Below are 21397 nucleotides of genomic sequence, written 5' to 3' on the forward strand. Positions count from 1 at the left end.
AGACCCTGTCTCAAAAAAAAAAAAAAAAAAAAAAAAAACTGTCAACAGCATTTGAACTAAAACTTAAAGGGGAAGTAGGAATTCTGCAGGTAGAGGAGAGGAGAGTGAAGATTGAGCACAAGTATGGAGGTGCAGAAATGTTTTGCACTTTGAAGAAATTGCTCCCAATCTACTGCTTATATCCTGCAAAGACAGCAGGGAGGAGCATTGGAGTATCCAGGCTGTGCAGTTTCACCCAGCTCTCTGGTCAAATCCTAACTGTTACTTACTAGCAGTGTGATATTGGGAATGTCTTCCGTGCTCTGAGCCTCAGTTTCCTCATCTACAAGATGAAGATAAGAGCCTGGTGGGATTGGAAAATAAAATATATTGGGAGGATGTAGAGTAGTGGGAAAAAGGAGTACAGACTTGGCAATGAACAGCTGAGATCATAATTTACTTTAACATTTGATGGGTAACTGGTGTATCCACACAGTAAGGCTGGAGGAAGCAACAATGACTTAGAAACAGTCTCCACGTCCAGGGAGCTTCCAATATGGGCAGGGAGATAGACTGTGCAAATTAAAACATTAAAAATACAGTATGAAGTATACAGGAATAGAAAGAAGGTCAAGATACAAAAGGGCTGCTGAGATGGCAGTGGATGAGAAGGAAAAGTCTCAGATGTCTTCCTAGAGGAAGAACTATCAGAACTAGTAGTGGGTTTAAGAATAATTTCCTAGGGTGACAAGATGGAGAAAAACATTTCCAGGCAGGAAAGCAGCATGGTAGGGTTGATAGGCCACAGACAGCACAGAACAGCTGGAATATCAAGTGCGGGCTTGGGTAGAGAGTACTGAAATACAAGACTTCACAGAAGGAAGAGATCATTTTGATGGGCTTCTCATGCCTTTCTAGGGAGCTGACCCTCCAGTCTGTAGGTCTTGGGGCCAGTGCTTCACCAGGGAAGAACAGGGCAATTTAGAAAGCTCCCATGGACTGCAGTAGAGAATGAATGGGAGAGCTCCAAGACTAGATGGTAGAAGACCTTTAATGGGCCATTATGGAAGTTGAAGAACACTTGGTCCAGGGAGCAAATATAGGGGTAGAAAGAAGGAAGGAGCTAAAGCAGTAATCGGGAGGTAGAACTGCCAGGATCCAGTGGCCAGTCAGACCTGGGCAATAAGAATTAAAGTGTTCAGGACAACGCCAGACCTCTAGTTGGGTAATGGAATCATTAACCAAGATAGGAAATGTGGGAGAAAGGATGGACCTGGGTGGGAAAGTAGAAAGGATAAATCACAGTGCATTCAGTTTTGAATATTTTTTGAGACACCTGAAGAAAATAAAAGGGGAAATAACCAGGCTGTAGAAGGCTTTGGCAAGATCTCTGTCCTTATTTTAGCAACTTCCTTCTTTCATTATGATCCTTAGCTCAAGGTTTTATTTTCTCTTTTTATATGATAAATCATTGAGGTTGTGTTTTTAAAGGTCAAGAAAATCCAGTTACTTCTTTTTAATAATGGCATCTAGATTTATGAGTATCTTAGCTGAAAGAACAGATCCCAATTATACAAATATTAAAATTCCTGATCTTTATTAATTTATACTGAGTGTTTTATTTTAAATATTTCAAGAAAAGTAAGAATTATTTGCGTAGCTCTGACAATGTACACATAAATAGCACTTGTCTTGGTGGGAACGCTGTGCTTTAGAAAAGATAAAATGTCTTAGACAAAGAACAGAGCCCCACTTAGGGAGCAGTTACTGTCTGAAATCATGAAAGGCACCAAGTACTATAACCTCAGGGAAAGGACAAGATGTCCTGCATTGGAAAAAACATAATGGTTTTAGCAGCCCTTTAGACAGGAGGAAAAATCTGCTAGGCAAGAGAAAGTGCTATTTTGTTACTGGTACATGTTGTTCCCATGAATTACTGGAAATAAAGAAATATATAGTCTCTACATAGCTGGGCTTTCGTTCACTTACATTGTCTTTTTAGTTAAAAATTTTTAAACTCTGCACTAAAAATACCTTATAGTTGCACAGACAGAACTAGAAAATGATTTTGATTTTCTTGAGATATTAAAGGGAGCTTGCACTGATCTTTTATGTCTGTATTCCACCATTTCCCCACACTTTTCCCACATTCAATTGAGGAAATAAAAACAAGATCCTCTCTATTTTAAGATAATGATTTTTTAAAAAACAATGTCTCACTTTGTTGCCCAGCCTGGAGCGCGGTGGTACAGTCACAGCGCAATCCAGCCCTAACCTCCCAGGATCAGGTGATCCTTTCACCTCAGCCCCTCAAGTAGCTGGGACTACAGGTACATGCCACCACACCTGGCTAATTTTTGTATATTTTGTAGAGATGAGGTCTCCCCATGTTACGCAGGCTGGTCTCAAACTCCTGGGTTCAAGTGATCCTCTTGCCTTGGCCTCTCAAAGTGCTGGGATTACAGATGTGAGCAGCTGTGCCTGGCCAATAATAAAAATGATTAAGATGTATCATTGAAATGTTCCAAGAGGAAAGCATCATATTACTTATAAAATATTTTATAAATGCTAACCTCTGATTATTTGCTTACCGTATGCTCTTTACATATGCTAACTTATATCATTATCTTTACTTTTAACAAATGAGAACACTGGCTGGGTGCAGTGGCATACCCCTGTAATCCCAGCACTTTGGGAGGCCAAGGTGAGTGAGGTATGTAAGCCAAGGAGTTCGGGACCAGTCTGGGCAACATGGAAAAACTGTCTCTACCAAAATATATATATATATGTACAAAAATTAGCCAGGCATGGTGGCTTGCACCAGCTACTTGGGGGCTGAGGTGGGTGGATCACTTGAGCTCAGGAGGTCAGGCTACAGTGAGCCATGATCATGCCGCTGTACTCCAGCCTTGGCGACAGAGTGAGACCCTGTCTCAAACAACAACAAATGAGGAAACTGAAACCCGTGCGGTTAGATGATTCACCCGACGTTGCGTAGCTACTGTGTTGCCTTACAGACAATACGTACCTACATTTGCCTGATTCTAAAGCCTGTTTCCTTAGACAATTCTACCACCAATGCATTTCAATTAAAGTCTATTAGGTTATCACAATAAACTCCCCTTCTTCTCACGATGGCATAAACACCCACCCAGTTACCCAGGCCAGAAACCTGAGCATCCCAGCTGAAAGCCGCTCACCCCCGCCCGCACATCTGAGGTGCTAGCAATCTTCAGTTCTGCCTTCTCAACACCAATCACAGTCATCAATTTCTTCTCATCTCCACTGCCACCAGGTGAGCACAAGCCACCGACTTTTTCCTTGGACAATAGCAACACTTCTAACCAGTCCCCCGTGTGTTCCCCTTTATCCAGGGCCATGCCTTGCAAAACTCACCTCAGATAGATGGTGTCATTCCCCTGTCTAATGCTTCTCACTGGCTTTCCTCAAGAGCAGGCAAATCAGATACTGGCAAGAGTGAGGGCCTTCAGTGTCAACAGCCACAGAGCAGGCAGCCTTGAAATCCTTTGAGGAAGAGGAGGTATCTTTAGAATCAGCAAACCTGGTGTTCCCAGGCATATTTGTTTTCTAGGGCTGCCGAAACGAACTGCCACAAACAGGACAGTTTATAATGACAGAAACTTATTCTTTCATAGTCCTGAAGGCTGGAGGTCTGATATCAAGGTGTTGGCAGAGCCATGCTCCCTCTGAAGGCGCTAGGGCCCCTTCCTTGCCGCTTTCTAGCTTCTGGGGGTTGCTGGCAATCTGTGACATTCCTTGCCTTGCAGCTGTATCATCCCCAATCTCTGCCTCTGTCATCATGTGGCCTTCATCTCTGTGTGTCTGTCCTCTATGTCAGATCTCTCTCACTCTCCTTATAAGGACACCAGTTATTGGATTTAGGCCCACCCAGATCCAGTATGACCTCATTTGAACATCTTCAAAGACTCTGTGCCAAATAAGGTCACATTCACAGGTACTGTGGATTAGGACTTCAACATACCTTTTGGGGAGACACAATTCAACCTGCTTCACCAGATTTACCTGAAAACTTTGCACTTTCAAATGTCGATTTCTCATTTATACAGCAGGAATGCTGATAGCTCATTTTCAGGGTTATCGTGAACATCAGAGTTCATGTGTGTCGTGCGTCCCTCCAGTGCCTGCGTCACGGAGACCGTGCTGTAAATGTCAGCTGATTTACAGCCAGACTTTTTTCTTTAAAAAATTATTTGTAAGCTAACTTCTATTCTAAATGCACCAATGAAACTTACCATTTAAAGAAGCCCTGCAACAAAGCCCTTGTGAAACAAAGCAAATAATCTTCCTCATTTATGTTTGTATTCTGATTTCTACATGCTGAGTGTCTTTATAGCAGTATATATAGACTATCACAAAACAAACCGAAATCCAAACTCAAATTTTAGGTTTATCCAAGAGTGCTAATCTATGTGTGATATGACTTCAGACTAAGCTGGCAGAGAAATTAATTGAGGAAACCCATCCATGTTCCCTACATGGTCATGACCATTTCCAGGGGAGGTGCCACAGCACTCAGGATGGCAGGTGCAGCTAAGAGCAGCCCTGCCATCTCTTTTGCTTTTGTCCGTCTATCTACTTATTAGGAGAGATAGGACATGGGAAGGGAAGTTAATTCCTCTTTGCAAATTCAGATTTGCACCCTGGTGCCCTGCTGCCAGGCTTGTTACCAGCAGCTTCGGTGTCTTGCAGTTGGTCTCAGCAGCCCTGGGATTCCTGTGATAGCAGCAACCATGGTGCCAGGCACATGCATGCTTAGTTTAATCAGTGCTATTAGGCAATGTTTAGGCAGACTCCATTACAGAGAGTGGCAGACGCACTTAATGAGGGAGAAAGCATCATTCCAAAAGCAGGGGGGCACAGTAAAGCAGTTTCTCACACTCAAAAGCTGGAGTTGACCCCTGCTCTCTGACAGCCTGTGGGATGTGGACCCAGGGCCTTTACTGCTGTTCTGATCTGTTCCCAGGTCCCCAGGAGCCTATTCTGTTGACAAGTCAGGAGGCATCTTCTGTCACTACCGTTCACATTTGACAGAGTGGGGAAGGGGGCAGGCTCTCCTGGTGGGGGGACTGCGACAGAAAAGGCCTGTGGCTGTGCATTGCGCTCCCTCCCACAATCTGGATAGAGACTCCTGCTGAACTAGGGTTATTTGAAGTGATCAGAAGGCTTCTGCTCTAGAACTTTGCGGGAACTGGGGCCTCAACACGAAGATCAGCTTCGGGGACACACTGACCCGGACTCTTACTCCTCTTGTGGCACTCACTAGCTGTGCAGCCTTGAGCAAGTCTCTTGACCTCTCTGAGCCTCTTTTTTCCTCAGCTGTAAAATGGCGGTAACAGCACCTCCCTTGCAGGGAATCATAAGGATTGAAGTTCCATGTTTTCCTTTCCTATTCCAGGAAATGAGCCGGTATGTTGGGCAGTTAGCCATTTACCTATTTTGCGGGTGATAAATGAAGAGCATCTCTTAAGTCAGAAACCTGTCTTATTTCACAGCTATAAAGATCAATTGATGTTTTGTTCGGCATATGTGATACAGCATTCCCGCATTCATTTTACCGGGACAGTCTTTGGTATTAGTGATCTAAAACCAGTAAGACATGGAATATACACAAACACACACATGTGCACACACAAAACAGCTCATGGGGCAGTGAATGAAACCAAGGAGTAACATCTTTTAATAAAAGATGTTCAGAAAATGGGTATTAAATCAAATTGACAGGTGGCAGGGGACAGGGTGCTCTGTGAGAGCAGGTGTTACTTTTCAAAAGAGAAGGGGAAAGAACATTCCTGGAAGAGGTAACAACATGTACCAAGATGGGGAGGCCTGTAGTGGAACTCCAGGTTTAGCCACTACAAGCATCTCAGTGTACGCTGTGGAAAACCAAAGCACACTCCTTGGTGTCTGTCCAAGGGCATGTAAATTAGTTGAGGGGATGTGTGCGTTCCTTGGAGGGTAACTAACACCGGCCACAGTGATCATTGCAAACTGACAGAACAGAGATAAATGTGGCTAGGAGCAAGAACTGAAAGCAACAAGTGTTTGAGTCTACTTGTGTGCCAGGAACTACCCTGTCCCTCTCGGAACATGTGGTTCAGTGTTGTGCCATCCAGTACACATGGCTCCTGAGCCCTTGAAATGTGTCTAGTCTGAATTGAAATGTGTTGTATTGGCTGGGCTCAGTGGCTCATGCCTGTAATCCCAGCACTTTGGGAGGCCAAGGCAGGCAGATCACGATGTCAAAAGATAGAGACCATCCTGGCCAACATGGTGAAACCCCGTCTTTACTAAAAATACAAAAATTAGCTAAATTAGCTGGGTGTGGTGGGGCACGTCTATAGTCCCAGTTCCCCAGGAGGCTGAGACAAGAGAATCACTTGAACCCTGGAGGTGGAGGTTGCAGTGAGCCGAGATCATGCCACTGCACTCCAACCTGGGTGATAGAGCAAGACTCCGTCTAAAAAAAAGAAAAAAAGGAAATGTGTTGTATTAACATACACTCTGGTTTTTAGAAAGCTGATACCAAAAAAAAGTAAACATCTCCTATCTCATTACTAATTTTTCTATTGATTACATGTTGAAACAATAATGTGGCTATATTGGGTTATGTTAAATATGTCATTAAAATTAATTTTACCTGTTTCTTATTACTTTTTTAATGTGGTTACTAGAATTTTCACAGTGACATGTACAGTTCATATTATATTTCTGTTGGACAGCAGTGGTCTAGAGATCAAAAGGTCTTGGCCAGGAATAGCAGAGAAGGACATGGAGCTTGAACACTACTGTAAAGAATGAGTAAAGCTCAGGGGCACATAAAGAAAGGCGAAGGGTTTGCCAGAAGAAGGAGAATACGGTGGAATGTGCAAGGTCTATTTAGGTCGTCTGGAAAGAACAGGTGAAAAACTCTCAGCAGTGTTTTGATAAAACAACGTATTTTCAGGAATCTACACTCAGATATGTTGATAAGCTTCCTAAGGTCAGTAGACAGACTTGGTCATTATTGGCAGCAACAATGGAAAATTACAACAGGAGGATCCCTATTTTTTCATTTTTGATGGTTTTGTAGTCAAGGGTTGCCTTTGAGAAAATTAAAATGCTAACTCATGATTAAAGTTTTTATACAAATGAAAGGATTGATGATTCTTGTCACACCCTTTCTGTGGACTTTCTTAACCCAATGACTTCTTGGAACTATAAATATAAATGTGTTCAAGGCAGTTATGCTCCACAGTGATACTCTGCAGCAAGAAATATTGAGCTGAATTGGTCCAACATTGTAGTTTTCATTCTTGCTTTTAAAATACTTAGAAGAAGAATATCCCTGGACATGATGATTTTACAGTAAATTATGACTTTTCTTTAACCATCCAAAAGATGACAGAGCAAGACCCTGCATGCATATGATACCAGGGACGTTAGTAGTTTATGCAGAAATGTCAGTCATATTTAGGGATTCATTCTCTACAACAGGTAATGTGGTTAAGGACTGGTCGTTAGAAGTGTTGATTAAATAACAAATACACAAAACTATATTAATATGTAAATAGATAAATCATGGGTAAATTAACTTGTATTGGATGAGGAAGAATCACAAAAAAAGATTATTTAAGTCTAAGTGCTTGTAATGGCAACATTTTTTACCATGTTTTCCTTAACCAGCAAGCCCACAGACTCACACAGGTGAAGATTCTCACAACAGCAAAAAGCAATAAGTCCCATATGGAAGTCTGCAGGTATGTTCAAACACTGGCTCTTGTAGCAGGATCACTAGCTGGCAGGCTCTGGTGTGCTAGCCACACCCCACTGGGCCAGAATTGTTGGATATCTGAGCTCAGACCGACATGAGTTATGAGCCATTGACTAGTATGTTACCTTAAAAAAAATTACAAAACCTCTCCAAGCCTCAGCTTCCTTATCTGTAAAATGGGATTATAATACTACCTGTCCCATAAAAGTTTCATGAGGGTTATGTAAGATAACCTATAAAGTGCTTTGCCAGTGCCCAGGGTTTGAAAGCTGGGCGTGTTGGTTGTGCTAATAGTTCTAGAATACGCTTTCCTTTTCTAAGAGGAAAAATGGAGTCTCAGAATCAGAAAGCAGCCTTTTCAGAAGGAAGCGCTTTCACTCCAAGACTTCTAAATCACCCAGTTCCTAGTACGGACCTTTCCCTGTTACTGCATAGTAAAGCCCAGGGCATCTGAAGTAAAATTTCCTCAATCTTTCTCTCCACCTCTTAGCCGCTTCCTCACCTGTCCCCCTCTTCAAGAGGACAGTGGTCCTTCCCAGTTTTCCCTTTCTTGCCCTCCCTCCTGTCTATATTTTTGAGAAGTTTTTCACTTCTCAAGCATATGGATGGAAAACACTTTAAATAATTTCCAGATAAATGTCTGTGTTTTCTTTGGTGCTCTGAATCACAACTGACCTGAGGTGCTCATTAAGAGAAGGGTTAAAGTATGAGGATAAATGTAAACACACTGAGACATAAGGGTTAAGTTGTCACCGAGAACCTCCCATCCCGCCAACCATACCTGCTTATATGAATGAGTCACTTCTACTAAAAATAGTGTCATCCTTAAAAGAAATGGTAGAATAGTAATTAGCAGCTTCCGCCACCTGCTTCCCTAGGGCAGGAACTGGGATATGTAGAGACAGGCACTGAGCTGGTCAGAAGGGACAACAGGCAGAGAAATCCTGTGCAGCAGAGGAAAATGTTCAACCTGTACCTTTCATCTGTTTGCTTTCTCTTTCTTTTTCATCTGGAAGATTTGCAGCTTGTTAAGTGGCCAGCCTATTTGTATTCAAAAGGGCCTGGTCCCCTCACAATTCCCTGCCAGTTCACCTTAAAAATGAGGATACTGTCTGGTAGTTTTAGGCATGACGGTATAAAGGTCAGCACCTGAGCTCTTGCCCGGCCGCTCTTCTGATGGTATTTATGAGAAACTCTCGAGCATATTGGAAAATCCTGACCCCTGTGAGCCCTGGATTTCACTTGCACCGTTCCAAGCATGTCTGTGCCTCTTCAGGAAATCAGCTCACTTAAGAGCTCACTTTTCATCACAGCTCTGCCAGTTAACACAGACCCACCAGGTCTGAAAATCAGGCATGTCATCAATGCTAAAAATACAGCCCGCAACTCTAGTGTTCAGACTAAATGGCTTTCAGGGAATTAATATAAGCACTACGTAAGTTTTACCCATGATTGTTATTAGCATTGTTACATAGGATAAGTGTTTGAGTTTTACCTTCACAGCCCTGAATTCAATTCCTAGCCTTTTCACCTTAGGAAGGTTGGGGACCCAGCAGAATACATGTAGCACACCCAAAAAAATAATTGAAGAGAATTTAATGAAAGGACTATCTCCAAAGGCATAAGTAAATGTATTTGTTCTATAGGGCTGCCATAACAAAGTACTGCACATTGAGTGGCTTAAAACAGAAATTGGTTTTCTTACAGTTCTGGAGGCTAGAAGGCTGAAATCAAGGTGCTGGAAGGGTGATGCTCCCTCTGAAACCTGTAAGGGAATCTATCCTTCCTTGCGTCTTCTTAGCTTTTGGTGGTCCCCAAGTATCTTGGGCATTCCTGGGCTTACAGCTGCATAACCGGAATCTCTGCTTCCATTCCCTCTGTGTGTGTGTCTGTCTTCCATGACCATCTTCTTCTAAGGACTCCACTCACATTGGATTAGGAACTCCCTACCCCTTATCTTAACTAATTACATCTGCAAAAATCCTGTTTCCAAATAAGATCGTATCTTAAAGTACTGAGGTGCTTTATTGTATCCTAAAGTACTGGAATCCTCTGATACCTGTGACTGTAGAAAAGGGCTGCTGGACAGTCACCTTAGTGGGAGAAACCAGCTCTTGGCCTTTTACATCTAGACGGAGGAGCGCCTAAGAAAATCAGTATTGTGAGCCCTCTCCTCCCAACCTCTGGTCTCCTGGGTCTCCCACTGGTATCTCCCATTGATTGGGTCCAGTAGAAAGCCCCAGGGCAGGAGACCATTGATTCCACACCTAAAGGTTGGTTTCCTGGAGCATACAGCAGAGTGAAGAGGGTGAAGATTGGGTCTGAAGGAGTAAACAGAACAATTAATGTAACCTGTTAACTTCTATGAGGTTCAATTTTCCTGGCTGTAAACTGGGGACAATAGTAGTGCATGCCTTATAGGGTTTTTAGCATGGCGCCCAGCACATTGTACTAATAAATGTTAGCAATTGTCTTATTCCGGTTCTGATCGTCTTCAAGTGAGCCAGCTCTTCCCCACCATACCTTATGAACCTGGTGTATGTGAGAGGTACAGGTATTATTTTTGTGAATGAATACAAATACATGAACAGGCATTTCTTTCCCAGCAACGTGTTCTGATTTTTTGAATCATCAACCCAAATGAAAGTTTTTTAATACTTGTGACCTCTGCTGGCCAGAGGGCAGCTTGGGCAAAGGCTGGGATAATTTCCATAATGGAAATTAGTATGAAATGAAAACAGTCTAGCAGGACACAGATAACCCTCACTACAAGTAGAAATCAGGGAAGTTTTAAGACTCATAAGAAGTTCTCCAGCCTGGGCAACATAGCGAGACCTCATCCTACAGAATTAATTTTTTTTTAATTAGCTGGGTGTTGTGGTGCATGCCTGTAGTCCTAGCTACTCGGGAGGCTAAGGTGGGAGAATCACTTCAGCCCAGGAGTCCAAGTCTGCAGTGGGCTGGGATTGTGCCACTGCACTCCGGTCCTGGATGACACCACAAAGGCCTGTCTCAAAAAGGAAAAAAAACTGAGGGTTCTGCAGTGTGACATCTGAGAGGATTTTATGGAAACGGTAGTGTATGGGCTGAGCCTTGAAGAAGTAGGATTTGGACTTACGGAGATGAGGGAAAGGGGAAAGCAACAGCAAAGTCAAAACAAGTGTGACTGGCCAAAGAATCCACAGGGAGGGTGGGGTGAGGGGAGGGAGAGCATTAGGACAAATACTAATGCATGCAGGGCTTAAAGCCTAGATGATAGGTTGATAGGAGCAGCAAACCACATGTATACGTATGTAACAAACCTGCACATACTGTGCATGTATCCCAGAACTTAAATAAATAAAAAATAAAAACATGAAAAAAAAAATACACAGGGAACCATGAGTAGATCTGGTGGTTTAAATGAAATTGTGGGAGAAGGGATACGACAACAAACAGGATCATAGAGGAAGTGACACTTAAAACAATAATGGTGGAGGATGGAGTGCCGGGCTGAGTTTCCATCTAAAGCTTAGCACTCGGTACATGAGAGATGTGCCCCTCTGCAGGCATAGCCATGTGCCCGTCATGTTCTGAATGCAAATGTACTCTTCTTTCCTCTTCATGATCACCCTGTTGAAATACATGTAGTTGTTTAAAGGTTCTTCCAAGATTGAGTTGAGATTATAGTCTGGAGTTGAGAGGCAACTCCTAGAAGCCAGAGATGGTGGTGGTAATTCAGCCACTGCAAAGGGAAGAAACCGAAAGCCACCAGCCAACAAACTGTCATCAGACAGAAGGGCACCCAGGAGCTTCTGAAGGGCCAGAGGGAGAGTCACCCTAGTGAATCCCTGAGGAGGTAGGAGGGGAGGGATGTCAGACACTAGGGAAAGGGTTCAACTCCACCTGGAAGGTGAAAGGTAACAGTGGATGTGGAACATAGAAGCTGGGGGTGGGGAGCAGAAGGCAAAAAAGAAACTGATGCATTTCAACTACCACAGTCGCAAGGAAGGGGAGGAGTAAAGAGAAGGAGGTGAAGGGAAACCGTGGCTCCACATCAGATTTCAAAAGGGGAGGAGGAACTGGAAAGGAAATGCAGAGAGATAAGAACAAGGAACACAAGAGTGTCTTGAGTCTTGCTTGTGGTGCTCTAAAGGTGGGGATAAAAACAGGAATTTTCCAAATAGGGGAAGCGGGAATCTGGAAAAGAGACTAAAAAAAGTGAATACTTGAGGAGGGATGGTAGGAGAAGCTTTTCCGTGAGAGTATTTGGGATCAAGAAATAATAAGAGGGTTGAATGAATAAAGAGACACTTGGTATGGAAAGTGAGATGTTAGAATAAAGGTTTTTAGACTGGCCAAATACAAGAGAAAATAATCCTAGAGGTCTAAAGGCCAAAATAAGTCACATAGATTGTGGTAGCCGCAAATAAGAGATTAAGTCAGACTGATCTAATTTTCACAGAATTAACCACACAAAGCACTCCTCACTTCCCAGGTATTAGTTTTTAGTATTTCCATTTTCATCTTTTTATATTGGTTGTAGCCTTGACAACCATAAAGACTTTGTATTCTGTTCATTGTGGTATCTTCTATAGCAATTTGACTTAAATAAAAGCTCTCTCTATGGAAATGATCCATTCCCTGGTTTAGAGAGAAGCACAGTCTGGTTCACAGGATTGAATCTGACAGTCTGAGGTCTTGCACAGATAATTCTGATAGGGCCCACTTGCCATAATTGCAGATAAGCGTTTAGAAATCCAGCCAGGTGACAGTGATTTCAGCTCTGTGGGGGCAGTTAGAAGAAATGACTATCTGTGATCCTTTTTCGGTATCAAGTGTGGCACCTTGAGATTGGAAGGTTAAACACGAAGTTGTCAAACCACAGTGCCCTTCTCCCATGCCTGTGGAAGACATCACCAGTCAGCCTCAGCAGCCTCTGTCACTGAGCACAGCCAAATTGTTCTCAGTACAACACTCAGGCAACTTCCACCCACCAATTGTAAGTGACAGGGGAGTTGAAACCCATTATCCCCCAGCCTTCAGAGAGTCTTTCTTGCAGTTCCTTAGAGGAAGTTTATATGACTGGAATTTACATCACTGGGCAACTCCAAAAATCCATAGTGAATAAAATATTTCACCAATTAGTGCACTGATGCCTTATTTATCCAGCCTTGTCACCAAATAAGAATTGTAAACAAGTACATTTTCCAGAACTGAAACCTGTTCACTTCCATTGCCATTGCTAATGGAAGTCTTTCCAAGGAGTCCTCATTACACCCTTCCCCACTTAGGAAATAGAGTCCATTAGGCATAATTTAACCTTTTGTTAACTTAGCCTTTCATTTTTGAACATATTTGAACATATTTTTTGCTCTTGTAAAGATGCCGCAAAAGTTATCTGCCTCCCTTTCTATCAAATTCTACGTCTTTACGATGCCAATGGATCGGCTTGTGGCAATTTCGTTACCTTCTAGTTTTCTGTCCAAGGCTACTTAAGCTAGAGGAAAGGCCACCAAAAACCCCAGGTAACTAAAAATGTTCAATCATGAGCTCACTTCCCACCACTACCGAAACAACAAGTGGATGGGCTTTGTGAAGAATTTTCCCCGCTTGTGGTGATAGATACTCATTTTCCATACTTCTGAATCTGAGACAGCATTACACATGTGTGAGGCCTAGAAGTATAATTTCAAGGTGAACGGACTATTTGGACATTATCTAAAAGTTGTTTACTCTCCAAAAAAATTAGATGCGTGGGTTACAGGCTGTATTCAATGAACATCTGTAAGGAGAGTGGCTTTTCTGAGCTTGGGCCTAGGAGAATGAGGGCATGATCACTTGTATCCGTGTTGTAGATATGGTTTATTAGGTCCCTTTTGCTTGTCTCCACCGTGAATGCTCATCCTTGCTTTGCAATGTGTGTATGGAGAGCCTGTGCCAGGGATTTAGATGGCCAAAGGGAAGAAGCCTGGGCTGAGCAAAGCACTTGAACATCAGTGCAATCATGGAACTAGGATTATAAGCTGGGTTGGAGATACTGGAGGCAGATTCAAAGGGTATGCATAGGTAAATGATAAAAGGACAGCTACCCTCAAGGAGGTCACAAAGAATTACCAGCTGGTGCAAGATTCCCAGACCTACCGGACAGATGTTAGAACAACATGTTATGCCATCTTTTGTCATGCCTCCTTTACCTAGAATGAAATTCACAGATAATATGTCTAAGGGAGAGGGAAGTTGGAGGGGAACCTCCACATTCCTCACTGGAGCAACCAAATAGGCAGAGAAGTGGTGCTGCTAACCAACTGAGGAGAAAAGCAGGTTCTCCAGGTGGCCACAAGTCATGGTCTCTCGTGCAGGAGAAAAGGCCATGATTTAGGAACCATCAGCTTCCTGGAAGCGCACAGGTGCTGAAGGGCAAGGCAGCCAGGCCAAATGTCAAGATCACACTGAAGCCACAGGCCCAAGCAAGACAGTGTACAAATCCATGCTTATACAAGCAGCAGGACAGATATGTCTCAGAAAGGTGGAAGAGTAGGGTATCAAAGACTATATTCTGTATGATTCCACTACATTCTATATGAGTTCCATCCTGTATGAAAGTCTCTAAAAGGCAACACTGTAATAACCAAAAGTAGATCAGTAGTTGCTTGGGTCCATGGGTTGGGGATTACAAAGGGGCATGGAGAAACTTCTTTGAAGTGACGGAAATGTTCTGTATCATGAGTGGGGTGGTGGTAGTTACACAACCTTGACATTTGCTAGAACTCATCAAACTGTGCACTAAACATGAGTGATTTATGTGTAAATTTTGCCTTAATAAGGCAATTCTTAGACACACAGTCTGGCATAGATGTGGAATCACTCACAAAACACCTTGGCTCTTGGCTTTGAGGACCAACAGGTGAGATTGGATACAGGACATAAGGGAGATTCCAGCATTTCAAGCATCAGCTGTCACATTGGAAGGTTTATTCCATGCACACCTACTACATGCCAGGCATTGTGCCTGGCCCCAAGTGTGCAAAGATGATAGAGGAATGACAAAGTTAAAGTCAGGACTTGGAATAAAAGTCTGAACTTTTATATACAATTATTGTAACTTTTATATACAATTTTAATACAAATTACAACCAAATTTGTGACTTAACACATATTGATTATGTTAAAATTCTGGATGTCAGAAGTCTAAAATCAAGATGTTGGTAGGGCTATGTTCCTGGAAGCTTCAGAGGAGAATTTGTTTGTCTCTTTGCCTCTTCAATCTTCTAGCTAGACTGAGCTGCATTTCTTGGTGTGTGTCCCATTCTCCCTGTCTTCAAAGCTGAAGATTCTACTGATATTTGATATTTTGTGTCAAGCTTGTCAGCATGGCCATTTTGGTAACTTCAGGAGATTAACTTTCCACCAGGGAAGAAAGCTATCAGAATTAAGACTATTGATCCTCATTGGTAAATCATGAGGATATGCATTCAGACACAGAGATATTTATCCACAATGAGCACTAGCCTATAGTCACATCCATTCAGCACATTTCTTGAGCACCTATCATGTGTCAAGCACCAAAGAAGACACATATATGAATGAGTCCCCAGTCTCAAGAGGATTATGAAGGGAGAAGACAGTCTTACTGCTGTGCTCATAGTCAATGACGGCACGTGATCAAGTGTCATAGCAGAACATCAATAGGCTACAGTGCACAGGAGAGTGTGATCTCACTTCTGGCCATGTTGTTTAGGAAGATTTCAATAACAAGTCTTGTGTACCCTGGTCCCTTTGTTATCTGAGGCTGGGCCTGTGTGTAAAAGCCTGTGTCCTCAAGGGAAACAGGCTTAGCTGTACATGTCCAAGTTTGTAGGGGTGAGAAGTGAGGTATCCTGAGGTGAGCCAAGTTTATGATTAGTCATTTTCATGTCTGAAATTGGAATACTGGGGGTGAACCAAAGTCAAGTAAGATGGCCTATGGGATGGGTTGGCTTTTACTTGGCAGATATTGAAACAGGACATAAAAGATGGAGAAGAATGGTATGGAGGAGAAGGCTTGTCTTGTCGTTCTGCTCACATAATCACAGTGCCTGGCACATAGCAGGGGCTCCATGAATATTGGTTAAATGAATTGAATGGATGAGTGATCATTGAATCTGGTGAGATAAACTACAGAGAGGAAAGGCGGAGATCAAGGATGCTTAATGTTGAGCAGGCATGAACATCTGAACAAGGGAGATTGTATTTAATTCCTATTACTATCAATACAAATTACAACCAAATTTGTGACTTAAAACAACACGTATTGATTATGTTAAAATTCTGGATGTCAGAAGTCTAAAATCAAGATGTTGATAGGGCTGTGTTTCTGGAAGCTTCAGAGGAGAATGTTTGTCTCTTTGCCTCTTCAATCTTCTAGCTAGGCTGAGCTGCATTTCTTGGTGTGTGTCCCCTTCCCCCTGTCTTCAAAGGGCATCACTCCAGCCTCTGGTTCCATAGTCACACCTCCTTCTCTAACTCTGTCACCTCCCTCTTATAATACCCTTGTGATTACATTGGACCCAACCGAATCATCCAGAATAATTTTCCCATCTCAAGATCCTTAATCACATCTTCTAAGTCCCTTTTTGGCATATAAAGTAACACAATCACAGGTTTCTGGGGTTAGGACAGGACACAGACATCTTTGGGGACCAGTATTCAGCTTACCATGGTAATATCAAATTCTAAAATGTTGTCTTCACCAAAAAAAAGCCAGGAGCTGGAGGAAGTACCCTACCTTGAAAACCAGTGAAAGGTGAGAGTATAGTAGCAGTAACCTCTAATCACATACAAATCAAATATTAGGTACTACCAATTAGCTTTAGCAATAGAGATTCAAAAAGATTTGAAATTCCTCTCTATGCATAACACTTAGTATAATTTTATGGAACAAATTAGTGTAGGTATCTCCTGTAATCAAGCAATTTACTTATGAAAGAATTCACTCACAGAGGACTGCCCAAAAGGAAGAGAAGAACCAAAATTTGCAGGGGATAAAACCCATGGGGTCTTTGAGAAAAAGAACTATCAGTGAAACTAGGAATGACAACTGAGTTGTAAGAGCGCACCTGCTGAAGACTGTGGAGCACGTCCTAGAGAGACCTGTGAGAATCAGGAGCAGGTAGATGCTGCTGCTGCAGGCACTGCCATTGGTTTGATGACCCGAGTAATTTTTAGGGCCCTCAATCCTGATCTTAGCTTGATCCTAAACCTCCTCATCTGCAAAATAAAGGCATTGGTTATATTATCTCTAGGGTTTCTGACAGTGCCATGTTTTTGTTTTGCCATTCTGGCCTAATTTTACCAACTAGTGAAAGTTTGCTTCCCATAGACTAACACTTTAGGGAGAAAATGGGGAAAAGAGAGAAAGAAATTGAAGATGGTAGGGGTGAGGGGTTTCCCAGCAGCAAACCATATTTCCTTAGTGTCTAATGTCACGTTCTTCCCGGGAGGCCTCACTGGCTACAATGTGAAGTGTTGTTAAGAACATGGGTTCAAAGTTAGACTGCCTGGGTCTCAATCCTCATTCTATTCACCAGATGACCTAGGACAAGCTGTCTAATTTCTCTCTGCTTTACATGTTTGTATATAAAATGGGAATGATAACCTCACCTTCGCCATTGGGTTATTAGGAGAATTGAACTAGGCGATACATGTAACATGCTTAAAACAATGAGTCGTACCTAATAAGTACTATTGCAAGTATTTGCATCTTTTTAATTAGATGTGATTAATGCTGATGTGGTTTCCACTTAGGGTGTTGTTGCTTCACTTAGAGGGCTTCTTTCATTCCATAAGACTGCAGATGAGGTCATTGGGGCTTCAGATATGTGCTACCTAATACTATTAGGTCTACTTCTGAGCTTGCTTCTGAAAAGTTACTAATTTTCCAGTTTTCAAATTGTATAAGGCAGCACATTATTTATCTGTGAGGGATGTAGATATCTTATCACTACAAGTTGACTACTTAGCTACGAGATTTCTTCAAATGTAAGCTAAAGGCATAGTTACCCACTTCAGAAGCATTTCAACCCTGCCAACAGAAGTGACTTTACAGACAGCTGTTTGATGCTGACATACACACACACACACACACACACACACACACAGGAGACACACACACAAAGCCGATGTTTACAATGCCTATAAATTTTTTTAGTTGTGAATCCTAGTGGCTGTTTGTTTCTGTATTTCTATTTGTGTGTGTGTGAGTGTGTGCATGCCATGTTCTGTTTTCTCTGCAGATGGCCTGGCTGTCTGTGGAAAATTGATCCACTCAGGAACATTGCTGACTGTTTTTAATGAGGCCAAGGTCACAGCTTCAATTCCCATTTGGCCAGTTAGCTTTGCTCTTGCTCCCTTTCGCAGCCCCAGGCTGCTCCCTAATCATCACATCCAAGCTGTCTCCCTGGGATCAGAGGCTGATGGGTGAGGCAGATTATCAGGGCTTGTCCCCAAGTGAAGACTACGCACGTGATGAGCCAGCGGCCCAGCAAAATGGTGGCTATGGTCAATCACTGGGTTCTTTGTCTTCATGTAATCACTACTTAAATTTTGCCATACTGGGTGCCTGCAAAAATCCATTTGGGGCTCTGTGTCTCTTATCCATTTGACAGGATCATTTCAGCATCCATCCCCTCATACTGCCAACATAGACTCCTGAGACCCAATTAGTACCATTATGTTTTTGTCCTCTGGAGGTATTACATCTTTGGTTTCTTAAGTTTTCAGCTTTTGAATATTTTGCCAAAGAATCTGCTAATAAAGCTTACATTTATTGAGCATTTGCCAGGTACTAAGACCCTCTATGTGAATGATCTTTCATCTTCAAAATAGCCTATGTGGTAAAACCCAATATTCCTTTTTCCCTATGAGGATCAAGGTTTAGAGCAGTTTGCTCTAAACCTTGTATGTTTTGTCACCAGTTGTACCCCACCAGAGTTAGGATTCAACTCTGCAGTCTGCTTTCAGAGCCTGCGCTCCTTGGCCATTGTGCTGTGAGACTTGCCTCCGAGCGTGATATGCTGAACAGAATAGCTGGCAACTGGACGATTACTGCAGATTCACACTGCTTTGAATTCAGACCTAATTTGGAGGGATGGCTCCTATATTGTGTCACTCTCATCGGAGTTAGATGCCAGATAACCACCTGGGCAAACTGGGCTAATTGGACAACTTCTTTCTGTGACAGTAGTTAAATCTTATTTCTTTGTACTGTCCATATTTCTTTGTTGAACCACATGCAACTGGGAGTAAGTGGACCTAAGAAATGTTTGATTATACAGAGAAGCTTGAACATGTTAGTAGTGGTGACCAAATGAAACCTGTGTTTGAGGAAACCTTTGATCCAGTTGTACTCTCTCCAAATGTCAGTGTGTAATAGACCATATTTTTGGCAGTGATTTTCAAATGCTGAAAGAAAATCCACATTGAAGTCTAAACATAGTATTCTCACCAACCCCCTACCCCCACCCCTTATCATGAACATATGGTTCTAGTGCCTTAAAAAGCAGTATGGTATAGCATCAGTGCTTTCTTTTTAAAAGTGCACTAGTATTTTCTGTCTTTCCTTCAATTTTGTAATATCCAACATATTTTTGTGCATAACGATTCAAGCTACAGATCAACATATATTATCTGGAAAGAAAAACAAAGAAAGTTGAATGCTTCTCGTTTATCATAAAAGTAAACTGAAAGAGTCTACTCCATCATCTCAAGTATACAAAGTTTTGTACACCCTGCTTATCGAAGCTATTTAGCTATAGTTCCAAACCTCTGAACACTTGCAGTTTTTACAGGTTGACTAATATTTGACACTGATTCATTTCTAGTTTTTAAATTGGTCTGACTGATCCTGGACCTTGGAACTTTCTAGATGATGTCCACTTTTCCCATCACCCATGTTTTCCAAAGAATTACTGGGGTTTATTTTGTTTTTAATCAACCATGAAAAACTCACTAAGCCCTCTCATTTTGGAATAAATATCCTTAGGCCCAGAGAGTTTGAGTGAAATCAACTTTATTAAATAACTTTGAGTCATTTCCTTCCCTGTTCTAGCTTTCTGAATCTGCCAACACACGTGGGTGGTCTGTGTGAAACTGAACACAGATTCAGTCTGTGAAACTGAATACAGATTGACCCTTTTATAGATTGTTTAAAAAACATAAAACCCAATAACCAACCCTAACCCCTTAATCTTAAAAGTGTCCTCTTTAATTAGATGTTCCTCCTTGTCAGTGAATCAGTGTTTACCTCGGTTCCTCCTGCCCAATAGAATTAAACAATGCTTATCCTATTCCAACTAATTCCCATTTAAAAATAGTCTCCTATTCTGGGCTTTCTTTCTACAGGTGAATTTTATTTCCTTCACTTCTCCTTAAGTGACCTGGTTTAGTTGCCTTGTTATGTAGCTTTCTATTATGTTGGTATAGCTTCTAGTTTTACCCAAATTGATTCTTTTTCTTACCTCAACTTTTTCTCTTGTTTTGAAAGTATCTCCATCGGTGGCATCCACCTCCTTTGGGTGCTTTGATTTGGTGGCATTCAGGGTTTTTTTTAACTCAATTTTCTCACTGAATCTCCTGCTGCCTCTCTGAATTCATTTAATCTGACTTTTTGAACTGTATTATTTTATTTGGCAGATTTTCCTTGTTTATTAGAATCAGACAGATGTGGCAGTACCGCTGATTAATTGGGTGGCCTTAGAACGTGTTATTTAACCTTGCTGTACCTCTGTTTCCCATGTGGATAATGAAGATAATATCTACCTTAGTGGGCTGTTAGTCTGTTGCATAAGCTAATGATTACCCACTGCCTACTACAGTTTATGCCAATTGTGTTAATGTTAGCACCATTTTTATTTGTGAGAACTAGTGGATAAGGCTGTCTTGGCTTGGCTAATTGGCTCTTCATCTTACCTCTTGTCTTTCTTTATTGCTTTTCATACATGTTCCCTGTCACTACCACCAATAGGAACAAGAAGGAAGTTTAAACTCAGGGTTCACAATCCTTATTGGAATATCCACTATAAAATAGATACTGTCCAACTCAAGTGAGAGACCCTATAACCTTGTTTATTGCAGACCTCTTTGTGCTGCTTGTGAAATCAAGTATTTTTTCACCTACTGATAGAAGTTAATGATTTGTATAGAGGTGAGAACCTATGTTTACTTAAAGGATGGGGGTTAACACTTGAGATATAAGTGGTATCTAATTGATTAACTTGGTAATCATTCTTTCCTGCTGGCGACACGTCTTGTTAGTTTTCCCCTTTCATCTAAATCCAGAAATGTTCTCCTCTTGTATTTATATATGTACATATCGTCCTGCCCTTAAACTGCCATTAATGCCCCATTTCTCCATCCCCTCCATGGCATTGCTAAGCCAGTAGTCATGTTCTGGGCAATGCTTGCTGCTATACCTTGTCTCAGGGACACGTGCCACATGAAAACATAGTCATGGATATCCATATGTTTCTCATCTTTCCCAGTGCTTTTACTTCTTCAAATTTAGAGAACTGGTTGTAGTCTTGTCCTTTCTGGCCAAAATTTTCCGTAAGGAAGATATAGGAAACCCTAATGCAGACCATCTATAAGTTCTCTGAGATTAAAATAAGG

At 41.9% G+C, this 21397-nt stretch overlaps 1 protein-coding gene and 1 pseudogene across 3 annotated transcripts in view; one reads left to right on the top strand and one right to left on the bottom strand.

Moving 5' to 3' along the window:
• Window positions 1–4276, bottom strand: part of LOC116566103 — a 49523-nt pseudogene extending 45247 nt beyond the window's left edge.
• The window catches only part of SLC24A2 (solute carrier family 24 member 2), a 271295-nt gene that overhangs the window by 110638 nt on the left and 139260 nt on the right, over window positions 1–21397 (top strand). The gene's annotated exons all lie outside the window — the stretch shown is intronic.

This window comes from Sapajus apella, unplaced genomic scaffold (assembly GCF_009761245.1).
Source record: "Sapajus apella isolate SASKATOON/1434 unplaced genomic scaffold, GSC_monkey_1.0 scaffold42, whole genome shotgun sequence".
NCBI lineage: Eukaryota > Metazoa > Chordata > Mammalia > Primates > Cebidae > Sapajus > Sapajus apella.